The sequence below is a fragment of the Enhydra lutris genome, unplaced genomic scaffold, assembly GCF_002288905.1.
Source record: "Enhydra lutris kenyoni isolate GAN:26980312 unplaced genomic scaffold, ASM228890v2 scaffoldscaffold4, whole genome shotgun sequence".
NCBI lineage: Eukaryota > Metazoa > Chordata > Mammalia > Carnivora > Mustelidae > Enhydra > Enhydra lutris.
In genome coordinates this window covers 26,260,301-26,279,287 of record NW_019154088.1, presented here as the reverse complement: position 1 = coordinate 26,279,287, position 18,987 = coordinate 26,260,301, and positions in this window count along the sequence as shown.

The following is an 18,987-nucleotide window of genomic DNA, read 5'->3' as shown; positions in this document are numbered from 1 at the left end:
AAGAATGTTTAGCAAGTAGATTTGCAAAAACTTTGGAACAGCCCATCTGTTCATTTTAAAGGATGAAGGAAAAGAAAGTTATTAGAAAAAAACAAAGAAGAATGGAGATGAAGCATGGGAGAAATTTCTTGCTGGATAATTGTAAAGTATAGCTTTAAATAAAAATTCTTGAATTCTCAAATACTCACTACTATGGGAAGAATCCAAAGAAAGTCATTCAAAAAGTAAATAAATAAATAAATAAATAAATAAACAAATAAAATAAAATACACATTGCATTTGTAAATTATTTGAGCTTTGTATAACCTCCTATAACCAAACACTTTCTATAGAGTTTCAGAATTCGTAAATGCACAGAAGATCCATTAATTAACTTGTACTCATTTATTCAACCATTATTAAGCAATGGCTAGATCCTAGACACTACACATTTAGTGGTTCCAAAAACACTTAGTACAAAGACGGACCAGAGAGCAGGCAACTACAATGCAGGGTGGTAAATTGTTTGACAGCAGTAGGCACAGAGATCTTCTATGGGGGTTTTCAGCCTAGGAGTCATAGAAATCCTCTTCATGAAATTATGCTTAGGGAACAAAAGTCAGTAGATAGAGAAAGCAGAGAATGTCTAGCCATTTCAGGTGTATGACTGAAAAGCAGTCCATATATGTGGCGTAACAGAAAAGGAAATACTGAATGTGAAGTTAATACTTTAATCTTGAAATTAATTTTCCTCAAATTATTGTTAAACTATTTACTACAGCTAAATGATAGCTCTTCTTAAAGAACTGGAATGCTACATACCATCAAAGATCAAAAGTCACATTTTCCTTTTTTCAAGAAGAACAGCTCTATTTGATCTTATGCCATCTGCAGTTACCTTCTAAGAATATTTTACTATGTGATTCTAAATAAAAACTGTGAAAGATGAGAAGTTCCATAAATGTATAGTAATTAACATCTCTGTTGTTCTAAGCTTGAAGAGCTCAAAACTGAAGTTGTAGGATAGGTGATCCTTGGGGGTGGGGAGAGGCTAAACTTCTCACTATAGTAGATCTGTCATTATTTCCCACTATCAAGTACACAGAAAACTAGTCTAGGAGGTGCTCCATGAAAAAAGAATTCTATGCTCAAAGAATTTTGGAAATTGTTCCAAAGCCCCTCTATGGACATTCATAGTACATATAAAAATAGTAAGTTGCATGAAGTCTTTCTTCTCAGTTTTGTATAATTCAGTGTTTCCCCAAATCACTTTACTCCAGAACACCTTGTTTATTTAACTCTCACACTAGTAAAATCCTATGGAATTGAAGTTTTAGGAAAACACTTTGTAAAATTCTTGACTCCATCTAAGGTATTCACCTGAAATAAAAGTAGAGAAAGCATCATACATTTCATTCATGGACAACATTGTGCACATGGACTCCAGGTAGGAAGCAAAGGACAATTCCCAAATATTCTCGCTTATTCATGTTGTACCAGATTTTTAAACAACAGTTTCTAATTCATCTTTGTCTGCGGTTACTAAGGATGCACACAAACCTCTCCTCTGTCCATCGCCTTTATTAATGTTCTACGTTGGTGACGTTCTTTTGCAACACTTTTTTTTTTTTCAGAACACTACCATATTTGACAACATTAACAACTGTCACATTGAAACACTCCCTTTTTTTTTTTGTTTTCCAGTGACTTGCAGATTGCTCCATTCTCCAACTTACTGCTCCTTGACCACTTTTCTCTAAGTTATTTGCTGTTTTATCCTCCTCCATTTATGGATTTTATTCTTCAAGCTTCAGGTTGGGCCTCCTTTCTTTTCTGCTGTCTTCTCATTTTCTAGCAGATCATTTCTAACAGTTTAAATACTACTTGATGATGCTTAAATGCATTTTTTTACTTCCTCTGTTTCATATAAGCTCTATCATCATATTTTGGGTACAAATTTTGATCCTAAAATTTAATAATTCAATACCAAAATCATCACTGATTTTATCATTGAAAGTACTGATTTTCATTTCCATCAATTCTCAGGCTTTGACATTTTATCCTTCACACCTGTGTTCAAGCAGCTATCAAATACTGATCATGATTCTTTTACTCACCTATTCTTTCCATTCTAATCATCCTTTCAAGCATATACAGTTATATATGCCTCCTGCTACCCATATCTTATCATTATAGTCTCATGCATTGCTCCTTCTAAAATATAGAAGTATTTATGTTAGTATCTTGTCACAAATTACTTTATGATTATTTATTTTTTGGAAATACTATGTACTAAATCATGGGAACTCCATGTTACAAAGTTTTTAAGTCTGGGAAAGGACAAAAGAATCACCCAGAATATTCCTTATCTATTGATAACCAGAGTTAATATTTTTCTGTATTTTCAATATTACCAGTATCCGTTTTTAGCCTAATTTACTAAACAGTTTACATTTTGGGGTCATAGATTTTCTTTTAGAACTTGGGGTTCAATGAGCATATCATGTTCCCAGAGGTATCATAATTCATTTAACTATAACCCTATTGTTAGACATTTAGGCCAAATTCAGTTTCTCAATGTTATTAATAGCATTGTAGAATATTCATTTTTAAGTCATCTCTGATTTTCTCCCCTCAAGATAGATTCCCAGAATTGTCACAGTTGGGTCAAAGAATAAGAAAATTTTCAGAAATACTGAACCAATTTTCACTACCATCAGCAGGGTAGGGTTTCTTCCAAAACTTCTCATAATTCCTTAGTGCTCATGGTATAAATTCTAAAACTTCAGCTTGGCTTTCAAAATTCTGTCTAACCTTTCTTCACACTACTATAAATATTCCATTGAGACCGTTATAGTTTCCTGACTGTCCCCTAAATACAATACACTCTTTTTTTATCTCAAGCCTCTATTTATGTTATCTTTATTTCAGAATTTTTTTTAATCTTCTTCCTCTATCCATCTGTACAAATCATGCCCATTCACTTCAACATTTGCTTATATGGCACATCTTTAATTGGCTTTCCTTCATAAATCACTTTCCCCCTTCTCTAAACCCCTGTGTCATTAGCAAATACTTTTACTTTGATTTTAATTATTCCTCAATTGTATAAGTTTTTATCTGAGTTTTAATTTGAGGTTACCTCTCCAACAATTTTACTTTAAGTGTTTGAATGCTTAACAAGATACTATGCATCTTATAATTCTCAGTGAATGTGTATTGAATGAATACTAAATAATAGTTACTAAGATAGTAAGTTGTATATTAGTGAAACATCTAACTAATGTTACATTCATTTCATCGACTAATTATTCCCTGGCAGCTTAAATTTTAGCAAGATATTATAAGAGATCACCAAGTTAAACTTTATTTTCAGAATGTTTTCTCAATTACCCATTTCTTAGTCTTTCTATGTTATGACAAGTTGAATCAGTTAAATTTCAATTGGCTTCCACCCTAAACCAAATTCAAAGTAAGTCTTAGAATGTACACTCTAATGTTTCTTCCCCAAAACATGGTGCACTCAGGAACTGACATTTTTAGAGAGAGAAAAAAATAATAATGTATTCTTGGAAATTAAGATGATTTGTTTCATTGCCATGTTTGGTAAAGAACCAGAATATTTTCCCTAAGATTTATAATTTCATGACCATAGTCAACCTTAGCAGTAATTTAACTAATTGTAAGAAAAAGTTTTGAGACTTACTACAAAATTAGAAAAAGGAACAAAATTTGATTCTTAAGTACATTTGGGTAATCATTAGGATATGAAAGTAAGATCTGTTTCTACAAACCTCTACCAAATAAGTTTTGTATACTTTGATTATTATGGATGTTTTGGGCTCCTTCAATATGAATAACCTTAAAGCAAATCTTAGAATGGTGATTCTAAAATTATATTGTTGACTAAAGTTATATTGCTACATTCTTTATTACAACAGACTACTTACAGATGAAATTTCATTTAGTTGTATAAGACCCCTAGTAACCTTTAAAAAAAAATTAGGTCATCTTGGGTATTCTGATATAGTGGAATTTTAGGAAGCATTAAGCTTAATCATAATAATTCTAAATATTATATTAATAGCGGGGAAATGATTGTTCCTAAATGAAAATGACATTATTTGCTATATTTTTCAAGATAAATTTTGGGATAAAGACTTTTGACCACACTCTGCTTCATGATCCACAACTCTGATCATCTTAAAATGTCTATGCAAAAAAAATTAAACCTGGCAATTCACAGACCTGTAGCCCTGGGGATAAAAATATATGTTTATAAAAAAATTTTTAAAATTTAAAAAAAATAAAAAAATAAAAAATGTCATTTTCTTAAAAATATATATTATATGTTTATAAAAAATAAAAAATTAAAAAATTAAAAAACAAATTTTTAAAATTTCAAATATATTCCAACTTTTATCTAATCAGAATATTTGTTTTATGTTTTTCTCCTACTAATTGTTAAAACAGGTTATGAGTTTACACACATAAAAGTATTTGGTTCCACCTTTCAAGATGTCCCATGACATGTAAAGGAATTTGGAAATACTGAGCAGGGAGCCCAATGCAGGGCTTGATTCCAGGACCCTGAGATCAGCACCTGAGCTGAAGGCAGGGTCTTAATTGATTACGCCACCCAGGCATCCCACACTTTTATCTTTAATAGTTACCTACCAGAAAGAGTGGAAGAATGACAACAAAATGCTTTGGAGGGCTAAACCTCTGATTTCTATGTTTGGAAGAGGACTGACTTTCTATGTCCCAAAGATTCTGCCATAGTTTTCCATGTGTTATCTCTTTAATCCTGGAAATATCACTGTGAATTAGGTTATAGTATCCTCATGTTCAGGGATAAGACAGTAAAGCTGAAAAAAGATAGTTCAGTAATGTCACAAAGAGAAATGAAACAGTTGAAAGTCAGGAACTAAGAAAGTAATTTGACTATGAATTTTAGGAATATAAATAGAATTAACACTTGAAAAGGGTCATGGGAAACCAACTGGAAAACAAAACAAAACAAAACAGAAAAATGCTTGCTTTGTTTTTGATCCTGGACTGGAATTCTTTAACATCTCACTGATTATCTGAATAGGCTATAATCCCAGGTCCAAGGGCTGAATCCAGCCAGCACCTGTGCATGACGCTGAGTCATCTGTGTGATACTTCTTGCTGCCTTGAAAAGACTCCATGCCTAGAACAGAAAGTACTTTCAGGGAAATAATGACATTGACTTGACCTATTCCCCAGCTGCCTGGAGAGTAGTTCACACACAGGTCTAAGACTGTTTGCCTATCCAAAGGAAGCTCTGGATGAATTGCTCATTCATCATCCCAACGTCTATAATTCAGACTTGCTCTTGTGAGGTTGCTTTATTACTCCTCAGTAATATCAAAAAGGCTAAAGTTATACAAACAAGACAACTTTGTCCTCCACCCTATCATGCAAGAAGGCTTACAATGTCTATCTGTCTCTCTCTAGGTTGCTATGAACTCTGCTAATGAAAAGATGAATAATGGCATATGTTAATGAGGAGTCAAGTGCAAAATGAATGTAAATAAAGGGAGGCCTTCTAATCATTAAAAATATTTGAAAGTGATTTATTTCTCTTCCTTCACCTTTCCTTCAGAATTCACTTGCTCATGTCAACCTTCCTTTCTCTCCTTAACAGAGTTATTGAGAGAATAAATTATTGATATTGAAGATATTTTGTGTCCACATTTATGTGAAAAGAAAAAGAAACAAAACGGGTTAATCTTAAGTTGTTGTGAATATCCAAGTTGTTAAAATCCTCATTTACTGTTTCATACGCTTGACCAGAACTTCCACATTTTTAATAATAAATTGTGTTTTCATAAATATATTAAAACATCATAATTTTTGACTTAGACATTCTCCTATAAAAAAGATTTGATATTTTCTATCAATGTAAAAAAAGTTTGAAATAATATTGCTTTCTAGTTGTCTTTTGATGCATTCAATTCACTGATTCAAAGTGAAAAAATCCTTTTTCATAAATTTTTTGTTTGAATTTGAAAAATGATTTTAAAAAATTAACTTCTTCGGAAGGCTGCATAATGAAAAGCATGGCTCTTAATCTTTTAATCCTTTCCCCACAAGATTCCTCATAACATATCACTTACCAATATAAATCCTATACTGATCATCTTTATATTAATCCATCTAACAGAGCAAATGTATTAATATGGCATAGGAATATACCACAATTAGTTTCTAGGCATTTTAAATTTCTAACAGTATTACTTATAAGCAAATATATAGACAAACATGAATAGATGAAAATTTGGTATCTCTTAGTTGGAGTGTTCCAAGAATAGCATTGAAAAGAAAATACATGATATTGCTTACAAACTGTACAAAACCACCTACAACCAATTCAGAATAATACAGAAAGTCAAAGCCATGAGGAAACATTTGTCAGTAGTCAACCTCTTTCTCGCAATGCCAAAATCATGCTTCAGACTAGTAATGATCTCTGAATAATGGCAGGACAAACTAGAGGAAATAAGCTATATAGAGATGCTGCCTACTAATCTACAGAACACCATCTATTGACTTCTTAGTCCAATGTTGTCTCTGCTACCAGAGCCTTAGGAACTGCATGAGATCACTACCTCCATAAAATTCTACACATCATAGAATGTCCATTTTCTGGTTTGAGATTGGAGTGACAGTTGCCACAGTGATATATCTTGCTTAACATTCTGTTGATACACAAGGGCTGTGCATTTTAGTATAACAAAAAACAATAGCTTATCATCTATGTGACTTACATAGAAAAGTCAGGGACAGGAATTTACACTGAGAGCTTCTATTTTGTGAACCTACTGTACAGTCCTTTTGGTAAGGTTGGTTCCTTATTACTACTTGCCCAGAGCTAGGTGAGCTATCCTTTTCTTGAAACAGCAAATCTAAGACATGGGTTTTGTCTGGAAAATTGAGTGCACTAGGGGTAGCTACTGTTTAGGCCTGGCTCTACCTCCTTAAGTGTTCATCACACCCACTCTCCTCTTCTTATTCATGAGAGCCAGGCTGATTCAATTAGTCACAAACTCCCATAACCAGCTCCTATATTTTCTAATTTCAAGTCCCTTAAAAATAAGTCACTGGTAATCCATATAAATAAAGTATGGAATAATTATTTAAAAATTAAAATATTTTAGGTTGAAACTAAGAATTTTTCATGCTTGCTGAAAATATTTTCAAAATACTAAAAATATAAATGCTCGTTTAAAAGAAGAACTGACAACTTCATGAATGCCATTTATTTTTCTTTTGACTCCTATCTAATTCTTAATTTGTATCTTTTGACTTTTCCCTTGTCACACCCCACTCACCTTATTCTTGACTCATGTAAAATGTTCCTTCATGCATTAGAACATTACCTCATCATTCCTTCTACCATAAAGGCTCATTTCTCTATTTCCTCCCTTCAGCCCTTTGATAGGCAATCTCTCCTACTTCTGGATTCAGCTTAAGTGATGTTTCCTTAAAGATTCCTTCCTTAATCTACTTTATCCTCCCCCATCCCTAACAAGATTAAGGTTCCCTTACAACCTCTCTAGTACCAACCAGCATTTTTATAGTTGCATTTTCCATTATTTGTGAAATTATCTCTTTAACATCTGTCTTCAATGCCATCTTGTAAACCACATGAAAAGCAGTACTATGTACACACACTAGATAGCATATAAATAATAAATAATCACTGGGTGAATGACAAAATAAATGAATGGACATGTAAATGAGTAAGTTAATGTCTTGAAGACAATAAAGAGACAATACTTTTGTTAGCATATCTATCTGCTTTGCTTTAATTGTGGAATATTGATAGCAAAAACACTTTTAATAATGTTTAATTACTTTCCTATCAGACAGTGAATTTACTTATAAAGAGTATCTTTATTATGACACTTATAACTGACAAGCTTATTTTCTGACAAGTTATTTTCAGTTGTGAACATGACCTGCTTTAAAGATGATTGACTCATTAGAGTACTCACTGAAGGCTCACTACAGAGAGCACTTGTATTTGTGCTCTGAGAAGACACAAATAAAGCAAGTTCCTTGCCCTATGGATGTTTGCAATTTATTCCCCCTGCCCCACCCCCACTGAGGGAAACTTCTGCTCTCCAAACAAAATAAACAAAAGAAGAGCTTGAAAGCATATTTATTTTTCAAAGATTGACTGATTGATTGATTTTAGAGACAATACACATGTGTGAGTGTGGGGAGGAGTTGAGGGGGAGGGAGAGGGAAAGACTCTCAGGCAGGGTCCCCGCTGAGTGTAGAGCCCAATGAGGGGATCCATCTCAGGACCCTGAGATCATGACCCCAGCAGAAACCAAGAGTCCATTGCTCAACTGACATCTACCTAGGCAACCCCCATGCACATTTAAATAAAAACTTCTCTACCACTTTGCCTGTATGTCCAATGGAGCATTTTATCATATGTCAGATATGGTATGAGACATAATCCCTGCCCTCACAAAGCACTATTTCAGTCAGGAACATGAACTGTAACAGAGACAATTCCTATGCAACAGAATCATGGTTCTAGGGGAACTGGTGACAAAGGTCTGTGGAAGGGCTTGTGAGGAGGAGAGCTAATTTGCATAGAGAGACAATAGCTTTATACAACAGATGACAAAATAGTTGGGTCTTCTTGAAGGATTAGTAGGTTTTGTCAAGCATACCAACCGGGGTAGAGCATTATTAGAAGAAAAATGAAACCGCATGGGGAAAAGGTAGTCACACTTTACAGGATCTCTTTTAAAATAAGTGTAGCAGTCAGAATTGAATCTCATTTTAACAAACAGAATTATTATACAACAGAAAATACCAAAGGATGAATTGGAATTTCCAAATTTTCTTCTGTAATTTTTTAAAAGATTTTTATTTATTTATTTGACACACAGAGAGAGAGATCACAGTAGGAAGAGAGGCAGGCAGAGAGAGAGGGAGAAGCAGGCTCCCTGCCGAGCAGGGAGCCCGATGTGGGACTTGATCCCAGCACCCTGAGATCAAGACCTGAGCCGAAGGCAGAGGCTTAACCCACTGAGCCACCCAAGTGCCCTCTTCTGTATTTTTAATAACTCATAATAATCCTATTGATCACAATGCTAAATGTTTTCACCATAGAAGAATATTAACACAGTAGCCATTGTAATAAACAGGCTAATACCAATGTCCATGTTAATTGCTTTTTGACTTAGTTGAAGTTTGTATCTTCCTCGATTTTAGTTGCTTTACAGCAGCACTGCTGGAGTGACCTGTGGACAAAAATACTAGGAAGTATTCCTTCTGATTACATATCTTGAAGACAATGTAATAGCCTAGAAACCAAATAACTTAAGATTTCCAGTATATTACCAGCTCTGTGGAATATGGAAAGATAGTCTATGGAAAGTCTATTATAGTCTATCTACAGAAAGAAAGTCTAAAGTAATGTCCTAGTACACTGAAGGATGAGAATTGTTCTTTATTAAATGGCACCATCAAGGAAAATTTCTATTTGGAATAAAACTTAGAAGAATATTTTCTTGGTCAAAAACTGAAGAAATTAAAGTTCTTATAAGAAACTCAATACAAAAGCATTGTTTGTGTATGTGTGTGTATACACACACACACACACACACACACACATACATATATAGGTTTATATCTCTGAATATTGGTATCTTTCTTAAATACCTGGAGAGTGTCTAGGTTAATTTGTTTCTGTGAATTTATGTATCTTTTTCTTAAAGCATGTAAATAAAGCTGTTAATTTCATTTTATTTTTTATAAATATTTTTATTTATTTGACAGAGAGAGAGAGATCACAAGTAGGCAGAGAGGCAAGCAGAGAGAGAGAGGTAAGCAGGCTCCCTGCTGAGCAGAGAGCCCGATTAGGGGCTCAATCCCAGGATCCTGGAATCATGACCTGAGCCGAAGGCAGAGGCTGAACCCACTGAGCCACCCAGGCGTCCCTGTCAATTTCATTTTAAAGCTATATATATTCTGGGTATTTAATTTAAAATGAATTTGGAGTCATTTCTAATGAAAAAAAAAAGTAAAACATTTAGATCAGAAATTCTTGCCTCTGTGAATACTGTTTATGAACATATGATACCACAACCAGATTGCAAAATGGGGAATTTGGACAATGGAATATCTTCTTTACCTTGTTTTAGAAGGAATAAAGCAGTAAATGGTAGTACTGTGATATCATCATAAAAATTTGAAACATAAGAGTAATTTTTTTATATTTCTCAAGTTTCCAAAAAGATTTCCTAATATTAAATTTTGCAATACTCATTTTTAAAGTTTTAAGGCTTCCAGAAATGATCTGCTAACCTCATAATGTTTGCATATCCAAATAATAATTTAACTATAGTTCTCTTAGAAATGTTTAGATCTTCTGAGTATTAGTTTGTGAAGACACATGATTCAGAATAAAATCATCTTGTAGGCAACTTAAACATTCTTTAAATTCTAATCAAATTTCTTATTTTCTGTGTCCACCTCAAAATAGTTGTGATTTGATGGTCTTAGAAACGATAGTCAGTGTGTTTAGAAGGTTTTTGTTTTGTTTTGTTTTTCAGAGAGCTAACTGTGCTTAAAGGAGTTAGTTATATTTACATCTAAAACATTTATCTCAGTTATTGACTTTCAGAGATGAGTCACTGAAAAACATATACATAAAATAAAATAGCCATAGCAGTTTAGGACCTATATGCAGTTGTGGGTTTGTACAAAAATATACTAGTTTTGTCATCCCTATAGTTATACTTACCTATGGTGCAAGGACTGTGTGTGTTAGAACCAACTTCCCATATGGACATATAGATAATAGTTTATAAATACATAAATAAGTGTAGTATTTATTTACACGGGTTCAATTCATTTTTATTACAGTGAACTACACAGGACATTCTAGTTTTCACCTCCTTTTTCCCTCCCTGCAACAAGATTTCATTGTATGCTGCTAGAAATCATATTCCCAGTTATGGCTGAGAGTAAACAAACTCAAAACAGGATCCCCAGGTCTCTTTATTGATACTGCCCTGGGAGAAGGAAGTGCATTAACAAGTGGGAAAAAAAGTAGGGGAGGAAGGGCTCTAAATTCAATGCACTGAAAAGAAGGAAAGAAACCCTCAAAGGAAAGCCATTTACTTTCCAACACTACCTGATAAACAAATTAATTTTCTCTTTCTTCCTCTAGGCCCCAAATGCCTGTTTTAGGGGCTGGGAGTATGGGACTGTGGAAAGCAGGAAAAAGGGCATTAGAAATGAAGTTTTTTTTTTTTTTAAGATTTTATTTATTTATTTGACAGACAGAGATCACAAGTAGGCAGAGAGGCAGGCAGAGAGAGAGAGAGGAGAAAGCAGGCTCCCTGCTGAGCAGAGAGCCCAATGTGGGGTTCGATCCCAGGATCCTGGGATCATGACCTAAGCCGAAGGCAGAGGCTTTAACCCACTGAGCCACCCAGGCGCCCCTAGAAATGAAGTTTTTTTGACTGGGTGTTTATAATTATTTAAGGTAAGCATATATGAGGGGCAATTAAGGGTGCCTTATTACAGATAGATTTCTTTTCAGAATAAAAGATTCTGTTTTGGGGCACCTGGGTGTCTCAGTGGGTTAAAGCCTCTGCCTTTGGCTCAGGTCATGATCCCAGGGTCCTAGGATCAATCCCCCCATCGGGCTCTCTGCTCAGCGGGGAGCCTGCTTCCTCCTCTCCCTCTCTTTGCCTGCCTCTCTGCCTACTTGTGATCTCTGTCTGTCAAATAAATAAATAAAATCTTAAAAAAAAAAAGATTCTGTTCTAAAACAGCTTGTTTAGCTCTAACAATGGAAAGAGACTCACAAACAACTGGTACTTACATGCACTCAACATGTAAGTCTGCCATTAGGCACTTTCTTTAGAGTTAGAGAATGATACTAATAGGAATTTTTATGGAAAGCGTTATTTACTATGAATATTTACACAGAAAATATACTTGTAACCAAATTAATAAAGCAGCAGTCTACAGATTATAAATGGAGACAGGGAAATTTAAATAGCTAGTGTTACAGTTTTTGTTGTAAGGAACTTTCCTTGTATAGGCACTTTTCAAAATCCCAATCTGCATTTTGTTGATAAAGTATGAGTGCATATAAGATTATTCCCCCTTCTGGCCTAATAAAATGTTCATCTAAATGATTAGAAACAGGAATAAGGATTCTGAAAACTAGATTACATGGTCATACCCACTAGATATACTTCCTTTCTAGCTACTCTACGTGTTAGATGGGGAAATGGATCTAATTGGGCTGTTGACACCAGTTTTATTTGGGAGACTTAAACTCACTGCCTTGTAGCACTGTTCCCCACTACAGGTGACTGCCTTTCCCTTTTGTTTACTTCACCACAATTAGTTTCTCACATAGTGGAAGCAAATGGGAGATTTCAACTGTTGGTAAATAAAGGGCTGTGCATGAGTGCCTCTTAATAGCTTATCATTGTGTGTAATCAAACTGAATAATTGCTGGAGAGGAGAGCTCCTACACATTGGCAGATGCCCGTGGGCTGAGCTCTGCTCTGGAATGTCACCACGCAAAAGTCCTGCATGGATAATGCATCAGCAGCACTGGGGCTCTAGGACGTCATGCAGGTGGGGAGAAATCAGCGAGGTGAGGCAAATTTAAGTGTGCCAATGACATGGGAATGGTATTAGATGGATAGGGGGCAAATAAAAAGACAAAGAAGCCAAGAAATTGAAGAAAACAGCTTTCACCACTAAATGGAAATTACCTTGAATGCTGCATTGCACCAGTGACTTTGACAGCTGAAGCAGCAGCAAAGAGAACTTGACTAAGATATAGGCCTCGCTGTTTGCTTTGCAAGGGGCTAAGTGTGGTTGACTTTCTCCTGACAAGATCAATCACCGTACATATTACACAACCAAATTCAAGAATATTTTCTTGGGGTCATTCATAAAAAGATTGAAAAGCAGCAAGCTGTTCCTATGCCTGAATCCACAGGGACACAGAAATACATTCTCTAAATGTCATTTACCTAAGAATTTTCTGAGGTATTATATAAAACTACACTTTGCAAATACTTACTATTTTATGTCATATAATTAAACCTTAATGTCATTTATTAATCAGCAAATAGATTCACAGATTTCAGATGATCTTAAATCTACACTTATTTTGCCCTATTTTAAACTAAATTTCATAGACTAGAGCTTGGTTTCCTTGTTCTTTCTGTTTCTGTTGTTCTTCTACAGAACAAGCTATGTATATGGCAGATTGATTGGCACTTACTGTTGGGTTTTGCAGTGAGTTAGCTTTGTCCTACACACATTCATGCACATACATACACACACCAAGTTAAGTAAGCCTCATTATAGACTGGCATTCTCTATGACAGACAAGTAACATCTGTGCTGCTTTGTCTGCAAACAATGCATCTGCTGGGGAATCTTACTCACAAATCCTTTAAATCACACAAGCTCCCCCTTTCTTCTCTCTTCTTTTTGCACAAGGATGTGAATACGAATTGAAATTCCAAATTAACTATTCCAGATAAAGCTTAAGTTTTTCATTAATATTTAAATTGAACTATCAGATGTGATATTGTGATATTTCATACCAACAGCCTTGCACAGAGAGGCTTTTAAATATTAAGGTTTCATCATTTTCAAAAGAAAGAAGGAATTGTTCTTTCCTTTCAAACACTGAAATGGTGGAAACTAATGTGAGCCATATAAGAAACAAAAAAAGAAGCTCAAAGTAGCCATAGAAGGGTAGGTACCATCTCTGCCATCACACATCACCTTGAATACCAGAGCTCTGTGCTAGAGATCTCATCCCAGCACTCAAAAGGGAAGCAACTACAGTAGTTCAACTGGTGCTATTTGTTTGGCTCTTTCCAGTGCCTGGCTCGTAATAGCTATTCAATAAGTATCTATTTAATATTGAACAAATAGAGCTGTGAGCTAGATATTGTGAGGGACACAAACACATAATAAACAGCCTCCATCTTTGATCATGTTAGAGTATTGACAAATTATTCTCATGGTTCCCAGAGTATAAATTGGAAGACTTTCTAGAAGAGGAATGACAAGCATTGGTCTGACATTGATTGAATGAGGAGGGCCTTCCAAAAAACTGAATGATATAAGCACAGGAAAAAAAAAAAAAGAATATTTCAGGCTATTAAAGGACACTTAATGGCTAGATGGCCAGGAGCAGAAGGTTCATCTAGGGGAGCAGTAAAGGTCATAGTTGAAAAGAAAAGTTAAGACAGAGTCACAGAGCACACTGAATGTCAGACCTTTGAACTTTCTACTCCATTTCATGAGAAAGAAGCCATTGAAGGATGTTTTAAAAAGGGTGTGAGAGGGAAATTAGTTGTTAGGGGAGATTAGCCTAGTTATCCCAGAAGCCTGTTCATCTTTCTAATGGGAAAATAGAAATATTCAATCCAGGCAATTTCAAGGTTTTCCAAGAAAGAAGCAGCATATCTTTAAAGCACCGGTTATTAACAAATTTCTCTGAACTATTGGTCTTTAAATCAACTTGTAATGCCTTCCTCAGTCCTTGATATGCCCTGTATCTAATTAACTACTCCTTGTGTCTCCTTTAAAGAATCATCTTTATCTGGATAGCAAATGTTGGGACATCTCAATGCTAGGATTTTAGACTGATTCTTCTCACTCCATACTTACTCCCTAAGCTCCTTTTTATATTCATGATTAACACAGCTACCTATTAACAGATGACCTTCAAAATTCTACTGTGAGCCAAGCTATTTCCTCTGAGCTCTTGGCCCTTATGGCCAACTGCTTAATTAACATTTTCTATTGTACATATCAAAAAACTCATCACCGGGGTGCCTGGGTGGCTCAATTGGTTAAGTGCCAAACTCTTGATTTCAGCTCGGTCATGATATCAGGGTTGTGACATCAAGCCCCTCATGGGGCTGGCCCCATGCTGAGCATGGAGTCTGGCTAGGATTCTCTCCCCCTCTTCCTCTGCTTCTCTCCCTCTGCTCCTCTCTCTGCTCATGTGCTCACATTCTCTTTCTCTCTCTCTCTCAAAAATAAATAAATTATGTGTGTTGAGTTTGAGAAGTTCTTTATAGATCTTGGATATCAGCCCTTTGCCTGTAGTGTCATTTGTGAGTATCTTCTCCCATTCCATGAATTGCCTCTTTGTTGACTCTTTGCTTTGCTGTGCAGAAGCTTTTGAAGTTGATGAAGTCCCAAAAGTTCGTTTTTGCTTTGTTTTGTTTGCCTTTATATTTTGAAAGAAGTTGCTGTGCAAACTCAGTACACACAAAACAGACAATCACGTCAGAAATTGGGCAGAAGACATGAACAGACACTTCTCCAAAGAAGACATACAAATGGCTAACAGACACATGAAAAAATGTTCTTGATCATTAGCCATGAGGGAGATTCAAATCAAAACCACATTGAGATACTTTATACCAGTTAGAATAACCAAAATTAACAAGACAGGAAACAACAAGTGTTGGAGAAGATGTGGAGAAAGGGGAACCCTCTTACACTGTTGGTGGGAATACAAGTTGGTGCAGCCCCTTTGGAAAACAGTGTGGAAATTCCTTAAGAAATTAAAAATAGAGCTACCCTATGACCCTGCAATTGCACTACTGGGTATTTATTCCAAAGATATAGCTGTAGTGAAAAGAAGGGCCATCTGTACCCCAATATTCATAGCAACAACAGCCACAGTCGCCAAACTGTGGAAAGAACCAAGATGCCCTTCAATGGACGAATGGATAAAGAAGATATGGTACATATATACAATGGAGTATTATGCCTCCACCAGAAAGGATGAATTCCCAACTTTTGTATCAACATGGATGGGACTGGAAGAGATTATACTGAGTGAAGTAAGTCAAGCAGAGTGAGTCAAATATCATATGGTTTCACTTACTTGTGGAGCATAAGGAATAACATGGAGGACATTAGGAGATGGAGAGAAGTGTGTGTGGGGAAATTGGAGGGGGAGACAAACCATGAGAGACTGTGGACTCTGAGAAACAAACTGAGGGTTTTGGAGGGGAAGGGATGGGGGGTTGGGTGAGCCTGGTGGTCGGCATTAAGGAGGGCACATATTGCATGGAGCACTGGGTGTGGTGCATAAACAATGAATTTTGGAACACTGAAAATAAAATAAAATAAGTAAGTAAGTAAGTAAAAGCTTAAAAAAAAAAAACCATCACCTGAGATTCTAGATGTTTATTTACCCTTGTCGATCTCCCTTGCAAAAATGTATGCTCCTTGTGGGCAGAAATTTTTATTGTTTTGTTAGCCCATTCATTCCCATATTTGCAATAGTGCCTGGCACACAGATAATACTAAAAAATATTTTTGAATGAAAAAGGCTGACTCTCTGGTCTAGGCTATTATCTATCATCTCCAGTGGTATACCAACCAAGCAGACTATTTTAATCATCAACACTGTTTAGAATTACTGGCACATAGTGATAATAAAAAATGGTTGGACAATGTACTCCTTTATTAGCCAGGCCTAAGGAGAACAGTTTCTACTACCTCTTCCTTGGTAAATGACTGGCAATCCTTCCCCTAGACTATTTTGATCATCACTTTTCCCTATTTGAAACTCCCTTCAGTAGTCATACCCATCCTTTTAAAACATACATCTGATCAATCACCCTCTTTAAAATGCAAAAAAGGCTTTATATTGTGGTTAAGATAAAAACAGCACATGATTAACCTAGGCAACAAAGCCTTTCAGGATTCAGCTCCTAGTAACCTTTCCATCTCCTCTTGTATAGTACTCCTCTATTCATGCTCACTTCTGCTCTGTCTGCTCCAGCCACGTGGACCTTCTTGCTTTGCATTCCCATACTGGGCATGCTCCTGAACTACTCAAAAGACTTCCATTTCTCTCTTCACCTAGTGAATTGCATTGCTCTGTTTGGTTCTAGGCTTGGAGATGCTCCTCCACAGAAAAGCCTTTCCTGATCTCAGAATGTCAAGTGAACACTCAGTCAAGTGTCCTTTATAGAACTTAGAGTTACAGTTTGATATTTTTTTGATAGCTGCTTTTGCTCACATTTGCAAATATTTAATTACTTAATTACATAAGTAATTTAAATACTTAATACTTACTAGATGTCATCTATGAGTCATTCACTATACTGAACACTTGAAATACAGCAGTAAACAATTGCAATTACTGAGCTAACATTCAAGTGGAAAGGTAGATAATAACTAGTATACTACACATTATAATGCTAAGCAGTACTAAGACAGAAAAGGTAAATAAAGCAGGATAACTGGTAAGGGAATGTAGAGATTATTATATCAGGTCAGGTGGTCAGGGAAATTATTTCCACAGAACGGATATTTGAACAAATAACAGAGAAAGATGAAAGAGAAAGTATTACAAATATTTGGGCAAGGATAACCCTAAGCAGAAGGAATAATAAGGAATAATAAGGGCAAAGAACTTGAGTGTGCTTGGTAGGTCAAAATCCAGCCAAAGCACCAGTGATGCTAGAAGTGAGTGAGTAAGCAGGAAATGAGATAAGAACACACAGAGGTGTTGAGATCATATCACTATCATAGGCCAAGAAAAAGAGTTTAAAATTTGAATTTTATTTTGAGTGTGTTAGGAAGATGTCTAAGAATAGTAATGTAATAATCCAATTTTAGTTTTAAAAGGTTTCTTCTAGCTGACATGGTAGCAAAAGAGCAGAAACAGAAACCAATCAGGATGTTACGCAATAGTATGGAAATGAAATAGAAGGATAATGATAGGTTATGAGTAGATGTCAGACTTGGGATAAATTTTGAGAGTAGAACCAACAAAGATGGCTTGGATATGGGGTATGAAAAAAACATAAGAATCAAGGAAGACTCCAAGATTTTTGGCCTGAGCAACTGAATGTATGGCATTATTGTGTTCTGAAGTAAGAAAGATTGGGAAAGGGATGAATTGATAAATGGGCTTTGGACACATTAATTTTGTTATGCCTACTAAAAATCCAAGTAGAGATGTCAAGTATACAGCTCGATATAAGCCAAACTTCAAGTTTTAGACATTATGTTGCTGATTTTAAAAACATCAAAATGAATAGAACTGAAAACTGGGATTTCCTCATAATAATTTAAAAATTATTGTTTTCTTTATAATATTCAAGATAGAGCCAAATTATTTGACTTGTATATGTACTACCATTGGAGAACACTTGGACATGAATATACCTTGTAATTATCCTAGCTTAAAAACTGAGGGGCCCAAAGTAGATGTTAAATAAACACTGCTTTATTTTTATTTTATTTTGATAATCCAGATAAACAGAGAAAGAAAATAACAGCAACACAGCTTCTGGCATAATGGAGCCCTACAGAGGATTTACAGAACAAAACTGGATAAATTGTCTAAAAGCAAAGAATTAGGAAAGAGGACAGAATACATGTAATAAAAAGAGCAGAGATGGGGACTTACTCTTTGAGTTCTAGCTCTTCGTAGAACATATTTGTTAACCTTGGACCAATATTCTCATCTCTCTGGTCTTCATAAAACCTGCTCAAAAAAAGCTACATTAAAATGTTAGTGTTCTTCTGAACTGAAAGGAAATCAGCCTCATTTTCTTGATCATTTCGCTTTCAAAATGGCCTTTTGTTTGCAGGTTTACTTTATGTATGTGGACTGCAATATTATTCTCCATTTCAGAAACTCCTGAATCGGGGCCATATACCTTTAGTGCAGTACTGTTCTACCAACCAAAATTAAAGTATCTTCTTTAGTTACATAGTTAATAGGAACTGTCAGCTTATGTAAGTTTTTACATCTTGGTTAGCCATTTTATGGGTACATAAATTAACTCAACCACAAAGAAAAATGTGTAAACAACTGAAAATTCTAGAAAGAATGGGGGCACTGTTAGTATTCAAAGGACACTTTCATTATTACTGTCATCTAAATGGACTTAACAACAACAGGAAAAAAGAAAG